Source organism: Anomalospiza imberbis, chromosome 3 (genome assembly GCF_031753505.1).
Source record: "Anomalospiza imberbis isolate Cuckoo-Finch-1a 21T00152 chromosome 3, ASM3175350v1, whole genome shotgun sequence".
Classification (NCBI taxonomy): domain Eukaryota; kingdom Metazoa; phylum Chordata; class Aves; order Passeriformes; family Viduidae; genus Anomalospiza; species Anomalospiza imberbis.
The window spans coordinates 91,221,015-91,230,495 of NC_089683.1; positions in this window are offsets into that span (position 1 = coordinate 91,221,015).

Below are 9,481 nucleotides of genomic sequence, written 5' to 3' on the forward strand. Positions count from 1 at the left end.
AAGGCAGCCGTTCTTACCTTCACATCTTGCACCGGGGTCCTCACCAGCAGCAGCTGACATAGATGCTGTGACTCATGGTCACAAGCCTATGTATATCCTATGTAGTGCTGGTTAGGTTGGGAAGAAGCTTTGGTTGGAAACAGAAGAGCGAAGAGACAAAGATGGATGTACCATTCATCTCTCAAATATGACTGGAGGTACATGTTGCTGCAACAGATTTACAAGTAGACCAACACTTTTTTTTTTCAATTTGTTTTCAGTTCTCAGAGTTATTTTTGGCCAAGAATGCTATTCTTTGAGTGTCTGAGCTCCTCTGGAGGCTTCTTCTTCCTGTGAACCGTGGACTGGTTCACTGAGCAGCCTCCAAGTCCTGTGTGGTAAGCTATCAGTTCCAAGAAGAATGAGTCAAGTGTTTGCCCACATGAAATTCATTCCCTGTTATTTTAGGAAGAAGCAGAGAGGCTCATAACTCATTCTCATCATTGCTGGGAAGCAGTAACCAGGTCTCTTGCACAATGCATTGAACTGTGCTTTCATAGTGATTTAGGCAATATGATGTTACAGCCAAGGTAACACATGACATGGCAATGGCATGGAATGTGTCCTTGTAGGAAATATTAAATATTTCAGCAGATATCCCTACATTTCAACAAGGATCATCCATCTAGATCCAGATTGAGATCTGTTGAAAATATTATAAAACAGATTCATCTAATGATTTTTAACGTGTTAATGAAATAATTGCATTACTAACTACTAATGACAGTAATAATTTGAATTCTTACTAATACTATGAACTAAATCTCATACATGTCCATCAGCATTTATATTGTTTGGTTTCCCTTTGAATGTAAAGGGCTTGGAATCACTGGATCATGAGTTTTATTTTGGAAAAATTAGGCTCAGTCTGCAAGCCTCTATTTGATCTTGCTTTTTTAAAAAGCAGACTGAATCTGTGTTCATCCTTTCTTTTCACTGTGCAGATGAATCTTCTGCAGTAAACACAAAAAAGCAATACTCAGCAGAGTCTCAGGTGAAGATGTTTACTCCTCCACTCCAAACCTAACTTGACACATGGCCTCAAGATACTCTCCTTTGTCAGACTGAACATTTCTATCTTGAGTGTCACTCCAGACTCAGAATTCCTGCAGTGCTCCATATGGCTCATGGATGGGTTCATCCAAGCTGAGATGATCATCAGAGTAATGCCTGATTAGCTCCATGACTTCAGGACCTGTAGAATCAACCAGCCCTGCCTACAAAGTCCATATCATGATCTGAAGGTACTGATGGTGTACCCTCAAACAGGCTTACAGAATACACTTCTTGCACCATTCCCAAATCCTGCCTTCTCTTATGGTGCTGAATTCAGCTGTGTAGTTTCCTATGAAGGCTCAAGGCACAGTGTCTGGTCTACAGATGTTTGATGAATCAGTAAAAAGCACAGAATAAAACGCCATGCAAAACCAGAGTGGCAAGTGGTCACTGTAGCTGAGATTGAGGTTAAATTTACTTCTAAATCTTCTCTGTCAACAAGTTATTTAAGGCTTGCCTGTATATTTTTATACTTCCTGCTGGTTTGAGTTTCTGGATCAGTACGGCAGATTAATGATAAATACACTAGTAAGACAGACTTCCTCCCAGTGGTTGGAAACATGTATTTTAGAAACTTGCTCCTCTACCAGTTTATTTCAGTGAGAATTAAGGTTTCCAAGAAACAAATCAGGCTATTTATATATTAGATGAGAAATGGTAAGGATAGATTTTACTTTTTAAATTTCAGCAAAACCAAGAGTAACTTATAACAGTGCCATTAAGATGTAGAATGGAGAAAAATGAGCAGATGTGAGTACATTTCTAAGTACCCGTCAGTTTAGCTTGGTGATGAGTGAGAATGCAGGTTTTTTTACATTCCATATAAAAGAAGAAGATGCTGGAATAATCTCAGCAGCATCTTAATTCTGCAGTCTTTATGGCATGGTTAGAGTTTCAATATGCACAATCTCCACTGATGTTCACAGGGTAATGTAAGTATTGACAGTTGGTAATTTCTCTAAAGAAGTAAGATCTGTGCTTTAGGGAGCCCCTTAAGAGAATTATCTCTTCCCTAAGTGATAATTGTATATGGCAACTACAATGAATAAATACCTTTTCAATTCTAATAATTTGAATCTCACATTGACTCAAACGTGATCCTTTGCTAATGTGACCACTTCACAATGTGAGAGGTATGTTGGTTAAACTCATGTGACTGCAGCTTCCTGGAATAAAAAAGCCACAGACAACTGCAAAGAAAACTCCAAACACATCACATTACTCCCAGCTTTTAACAGTATCCACTGAAAGAAACACAGAGAGAAAGAAAGCAGAGAACTCAAGGAAAACATTAATTCATATGAAAATACCAGATGCATTAAGATTGCTGAAGGTTGGGATTATACAGTTATGTCTGATAGTTATGGTTCTGAAATTTAGGTTCTAAAGCCTCTAAGGAGTTTTTGCAGCACCACTACATTTGGAGTGTTAGACTTGATGGCTTTTTTCACTCCAGGATTGTTCTCCTTGTTTGGATTAGCCCTATACACTGAGATGGTGACTAACCAATGTGGTAAGACAGATAGAAAAGCTCTTTAGACCTCTTCTGGGGATTCGCCAAGATGGAGACTGACATAGATTAGTTTACAATTTAAAATGGAATGACATCACACTTTTGTCTTCCTTACCAATGCTTTTCAATATACCACCTGCAAGTAGGGAAAAATTCTGTGGTGTTGATCTGCTTGTGCTTTAAAGATAGAGGAGGGGGGGAGAGGAAAGCAGATAGAAGGGAAGGAGGGAGGGAAGGACAGAGGGAGAAAGGGCAAGCTGGTTAATGTTTTTCTTTCAGCTTGTTTTCTATGAGTCACACCACTAAGTATTTGCATTAGCAGGTCTCCTGCTGCTGCTACATCATTCAACTGTTTGTTTAGTTGCTGTGCCTCTTGAAAAGTCCAACAGCACTGAATTTTTATACATACTTCTCGTACTTTATTAATTAATTGAATCTTTAAGAAACAAAGTGTTTCCATCACTGTTCTTCTACCTGTAGAAGTAGCAGTCCCTCCAGTCTCAGTTCTATTACTCATTCAAATAAAAGGTTACAGAACCATACCAATATTTATTATTACTTCATTTTATGTTGTCTTCTGACCAAATTGTATCAGAAAAACTGAAAATAACAACATAACTGGCATGTCACAATAATCAAGTTTAAAGTTCAAAGCTTCTTATTCCCACTTGTGAACTAAAATAAAAAAGTTGCTTAATCTTAAATGTTTGCAAACCCAAACACTGAGTATAACTTGATCAAATCACTTTGGAAAAGTTGTATTTCTTTCTTTAGGTATGAGACAAATATTGTCCAGAAACTTATCAAATCAGAAGTTATATAAGTAGTGTAAAGTAAGACTGACATTGCCTTATTCTTGCAAAATTGGGTCTTCAAAAAAATCTTGTTACTGAGTTTAACAAAAGTAAGGCTGTGAGCAAAACTCTATCATGGTCAGCATGAAGAGAAGCTGCTAAGTCTAATTAAAGAATAGGAAAAACTGCCGACAGCTTATTTTCTCTTTATGAGGCTAAACAGCAATTTGCTGTTTGATGATCTTTCTCTCTTGCTTATTCCCCAGCATTCTGAATTTCTTTAATAGTTTGCTTTCAACTAAGCTTTTTTTTTCATTTTCAAGAGTGCCAGCATAAGATATGCTAATTAAATACAAGCCACAGACCTGTCCTATGTGGAAAGACAATAAAAGCACACAAACCTACCTGTTCACAGAGAAAGGTAGCTCAGACTAGAGATCCACTCTATGAGAGAGACAGGGTCTCAAGAGGAGTGCTTGTAAAGGAAGCTCTTCAAAACAGCTCTGTATCTTCTACATAAGATGCTTGTTTAGGTATTCCTCCTCTTTAATCAAAACAATGACTGGTGTAAGAAAAGCAGGTCTTGGTTGTAAGAAAAGCCTTGTCTTGGTTGTAAAACAGCACATTAAGAGAAACTTTTCTTCATTGCAGGCATGTGATCTACGCAACTTTCTCTTGGTTCAATCCCAAACAGCGACTGTGGATAAATGGTATCTTCTTACTTATGACATCTGTTCCCTGTGTGAATTCAGACATGCGTGTCCTGACTTCAATAACAAAAATGCTTTTTTTCTAGCTACTTGTTATTCTTGCTACACCAACATAACTGAGAGAGTATGAGCTATAGCTCTTGTCTATATTCAACAGAACTATGGGATAATTAAAGGACTACTCAGTTATTTCTATGCAAATTAACTGCCTAGGTGAAATTTAAAACATAGCTTGCTCTTCAGAATGTTTTTCACCTGTAGTGATCTGCTAGAAGACAAGAAGTTAACATACAAAAATGTTTAGTTGCCTTATCTAATTAATCTGGAGACTTCTAGGTAGAGAATCTGTCTTCCACTTGCCAAATGGGCATATTTTTTGAGGTGACTGAAAACATTGAAGAATTATTTGAAGCTGGAAGTTTACTGAACAATTACTGTTCAATTACTGCTGTACAATTACTGCTTCATTCTAGATCCATTTTTGCCCTATATTTCACTTCGGCTGAAGGTGGCTTTCAGAGAGGAGACTTCTAGGATGACTCTGGAACAGCAGGTCACTCTCTACATAAAAAATGGCAAGGCACTGCAACAACTTATACTCTTTTCTGGAGCATGGTATTGATGTTTAAACCTCTTTAGGCATACACAAGGAGCATCAATGATCATTATGTTCCATGCAGAGTGCCTTTCCTCATCTCTTATTCTACAGTGGGTGAAACCCACTGGCTAAAACAAAGCTGTTTGTCTGCAAGGGCTCAGGCACAATAAGAGCATACTATAACTGCCTGTTAATTAAAATACTCCTTCACTTGAAGTGCTAAAACACTATCTGGGCTCTGAAAATGCTTGATTTTATCCTTGCTAACAACCCCGTTAAGAATTTGCTTCAAATTTAAATGAGCCTATGCTTTCCTTTGGTATAAAGTTTTTGCCTGATCATATGACCTGTATTCTTCCACTGAGGTTTCTTCAGTTCCAGCTCTGCACTGCCACACAGGTTCTCAACAGCTTCTTGAGGAGCTGCATGATCTGACAGGGAGTGGACGCAGAGTTCTGAATAAACACAGTTTTTAAAAACTGCAGGAAATATCAGGGTAGCGTTCACACGAGGTCTAATTTATCCTCTGGTCACTTAATGCCAATAATGGAGGCCGATGATGGAGAGTGCGTGCCCTGGGCTATACACTGGTTCATTACACACACGTGGCTCCCTTTAAGTTTAATGTGAATTTAACGTACCAAGGAAAGAGAGCACATACACTTCAGGGTGAGTGCACGCTCTCAAAACAGCTAATGAACTCCCACAATAAGGCCTGTTTCTAAGATAGCTCCAAAGACTGAATATCGATAACTAAGCACTTTTATGACTGATACTTATGCATCAAGTGTTCTTCTCAATCAATTGCTCTTTACGTCATTAACATCACTCTGAACATCAGGTGTGGGGAGCATTCCTGCTTTCAAGCCTAGATTTTTTGTGCCACCTTCAAAGAGATGCCCAGTTCAGAAAAGCATTAAGGCACAGCCCTTACAGGGCCTGCTGACCACCAATATTGTGTTTCTGGTCACTTTGGCTTTGCTCACACCTCAGGCTTTGGTGCAGGTGCCCCTCTGGGCCTCCCCAGAGGCTGAACCCCGTGCTGGAGCCCTAAATGTTTAATGATGCCAAGCGGACCCTCCCATGTGTCTCTCCTGGCCGCCCGTGTGCGAGCAGCACACGCGTCGCGGCTGCCGAGCCAGACCCGCGCTTGCCTCTAAAAATAGCGCGGCTGAGCTATAAATAGCAGCGCCTGGAGCGGCTCCGGAGTGCCCCCGCCAACGCCGCCGCCGCTGCCGCTGCGGGAGGAGAGCGCCCTCGGGAAAGGCCCCGAGGGGAGGGAGGATGGGTGGATGGGTGGATGGATGGGTGGATGGGTGGATGGGTGGATGGATGGATGGATGGATGGATGGATGGGTGGATGGGTGGGAGGGCGTGGATGGCCGCGGGGCAGCGAGCCGGGGGCGGGCACGGCCGGGGCAGAGCACGGCGCTCCTCCCCGGGCGGCCGCGGGCACGGGCGGATCCGCGGGTGCTGCAGTGCGGGGCCAGGACCGCGGCACCTCGGCGGACTCCCTCCCTCCTTCCCTCCTCCCCTGCCTCTCTCGTTCTGCGACGTATCGCGGCTCCCTGGGCAGCTAGGGGCGCGGAGCCAGGAGCAGGGCCCTTCCAAGGGGAGCCAGGCGACACCGGGTGCCATGGGCACCACGGGGACACAGCGGGCACTCCCTGAATGAACACCGGGAATCCCTGCCCCCAGTGAGGCTGACAGAGCGCAGACACAGGTTGCCCGGTGAGCTGTCCGTCCTCCTAGGAGACATTTCAAAGCCACTCGGACACGGCTCTGGGCATCCAGCTCTGAGTGGCCCTGCTTGAGCAGGGGGTTGGACCAAATAACCTCCAGAGGTCCCTTGCCACCTCCAGTGCCCTGTGATCCTGTGAAATCCTGCAGAGTCTCGCTTGGGAAAAGCAGAACTGAGGATTCTCCTTCACGTAAGGCTTCCAGGACTATGCTAAATTTTTGTAAGAGCTTTCTAGTCTGGTGTATTGCTGATGCTTATGGCTGTGTGGTGAAGGTCTCTTAGGGCAAACTTTGATTGCAGCTAGCAGGCCTCCAGTGGAGAGCTGCTGGTGCCTTAAGAGAGTGAGCAGCAGGGAATTGCACTTAATGCCTCCTCCTTTCACTTCTGACGTTCTTTCTGCAAGGAACAGCAGGGCTCCCCTACTATGCTGTATGATCTTGCTCTGTTAACTAATTTCACCTTGTAACAGGAATGCTCTTGCTTGCACAGTGAAAATAAAAATAAAAAGAAATAAAAATTCCGTGTCAGTAAAGCCTGTTAGCTTCATAGTGCTGTAGTTTTAAACAATGTTGTTCCCTCCTACTGAATGCTGCGCTTGCTTTCTGATCTAACCCATGCCTTGCACCATTTGAGAAGGTAAGAGGGCGCATAAGAATCAGAAGAACTTTCCCACACCACTGTAGGTCATTTACTGAGAAGAAGAGCTGAGTATCCATGATGAAGCCAGCCAGTGTTCTGCTGTAGTAGTTAATCAGTACCACCTTGCAAACGTTCATGCATCTGAAGATACTCAGACCTCCTTCATAGGGATTCATTGTAATCAGATACTTTTTTTCCCATTAACTGCTAGAAGAAAGTGCCTTTTTTCAGAAAATAAATTTAGTTGCAAAGGTCCAGTACAGCTGCACATTTTGAAGAGTCCATTTTTTCAAGTCTTTAGCAGTCAACAAAGACCCTACAGCCAAGCCCTCATGTTATTTGAAGAAACTACTTGAGTACACAGTTTTGGAATACAAGATAGAGGCGTCGCCTCTCTGTTGCTTTCACAAACATGCACATACCTGCCCATATTTCTTCATACCTTCTGCTTGGAAACACTGGTGAGCTTCAAGAGGATCAAATTGTGACTTTGTTGAGGCCAATGTCAACATCATTGTGGACTTTAATGGGAGCTGGCGTAGAAACCAAATTTACAATTGTGATTAAAAATCACGAGTAAAATGCACTTGCCCACTTACAATCATTACATATATTTTTAAGTGATTTATTGGGCCAGTTGTACAGGATAAAAATGGGAAACAGGTTTTATGGGGTATTTTTTCTCTCTACTGCTTTTTTAAAATTAATTACAAAGAAATAAAAATATGCATAAAAGTGTCCTGATACTTCTGGACTAGCATAGAATGGAAATATTTAAAAATTGCAACAATATAAACAAGTTCCAATCTAAATAAATGAAATTATTATGAAGTTATAGAAACAAGCTCATTTATACACAAAGAGCTGTAGTTGCCAAAAAATGCAGAGTCCAAAGATCTTTTTTAAGACATACCAAGGAATATACAGGTTCAGCTAGGTAAATAGAGACTTCAAGATCTGGCTGGTGTTGACAGCCTGATCCATTAGGATCAGGAGAAAGTTTTAACTTTTTAAATTATTTACAATTTACAATTGTTTGGACCCATTCTGCATGGGAAGTGAATTCCTGCTGAAAACTTTTATGTTTGTCACTCAGGAAAGACACATAAAAATATCATCCTTTTCATCCTGCAGTAGCTGATTAAGCCAAGATCTCATAAACATATGATGATAACTTTACCATGTATAATTCTCCCAAAATTTTGCTGTTCTCAGCCTTTGCTGAGTTTATCATTAATAGATGATGACATCTATTCCCATGTCCTCCAATTCCATATTAACTTTGTGACAGTGCATATTTAGATAATCTGATTGTAAATCACAGGTTTAATTTTATCTCAGCACATTTAGACATCAGTAGCTGTCTTTAGTTCTTTAATTTAAAACTTTAAAGTTGTTAATTTGGCCTCATTAGTTGAAGTGTCACAGTATACCGTTCACAGGAGTATTTGGAAAATTTTAAAATGCTGAGTTAATACTACTTGCCACTTCAGAGGAACTGAAACTCTTTCAAGGCAGCTGCTGAAGTGTTTGCTAGTACAAATATGTATAGATAAATACTGAGATCTTGTTTCTCATCTTTTTAATTGTGTTTAAAGATGACACAAACTGATGTATCAACTACTCCATAGCAAATTCTAATAGACTTACTGGGAAGAATAATTAATATCTTCCTCTATTCAGCAGGTAACTTCTGGGTGTTAGAAGATGTAGCATAAGGACAACAACAGATTGGGTTATGCATTCACTTGCTGAAGGATTTTTTTTCAGGTACTTCAAAGGCAATATCCTGGTGGTAGGATGCTGAACTAGATGGGCTGCAGTTCTGATACAAAGGAACATTATTTTATTGACATATGTCACAGAAAGCTCAGCTTCTTGAACAGACAGTGCTCATACCTTAGTGCCTTGTACTGGCTCTGTAGTTATCCCCTGAATTGTGCTTCATACAGCCTCATATGGGTTTTCTTCCTTGGCAGTTAGGAATAGAAGCATCACTGTTCCTGCTGTCCTTGTGCTAGAGGCTTTATGACTAGATGGAGCAGAGCTGTTTTATTGGCTTTTGGCCATCAGGAGCTTTTGCATTTTCTGAAGAAATTTCCAGTTTGCTGGAATTTCCAGTGCTTCACTCTCCCATGTCATTGCTGTGGCCACACTTGTGGCTGATGGTGACTTTGCTTTGTGACACCTGACGCTGCTTATGCCTCACCAATGCCAAAGGTGCTGGACTGAGCTTCCTGGCCACACTGCCAAGTGCACAGCAGGCCCCTGACATGACATAAAGAAAATAAGAAGTTCCCAGTTCTTTCTTTCTCCTCTTCAGCCATCAGTCTGTTATTTCTATCTGGTGCAGCTGCTGCAGGAAGAGGCCGTATTACCTCTGTGAACTGT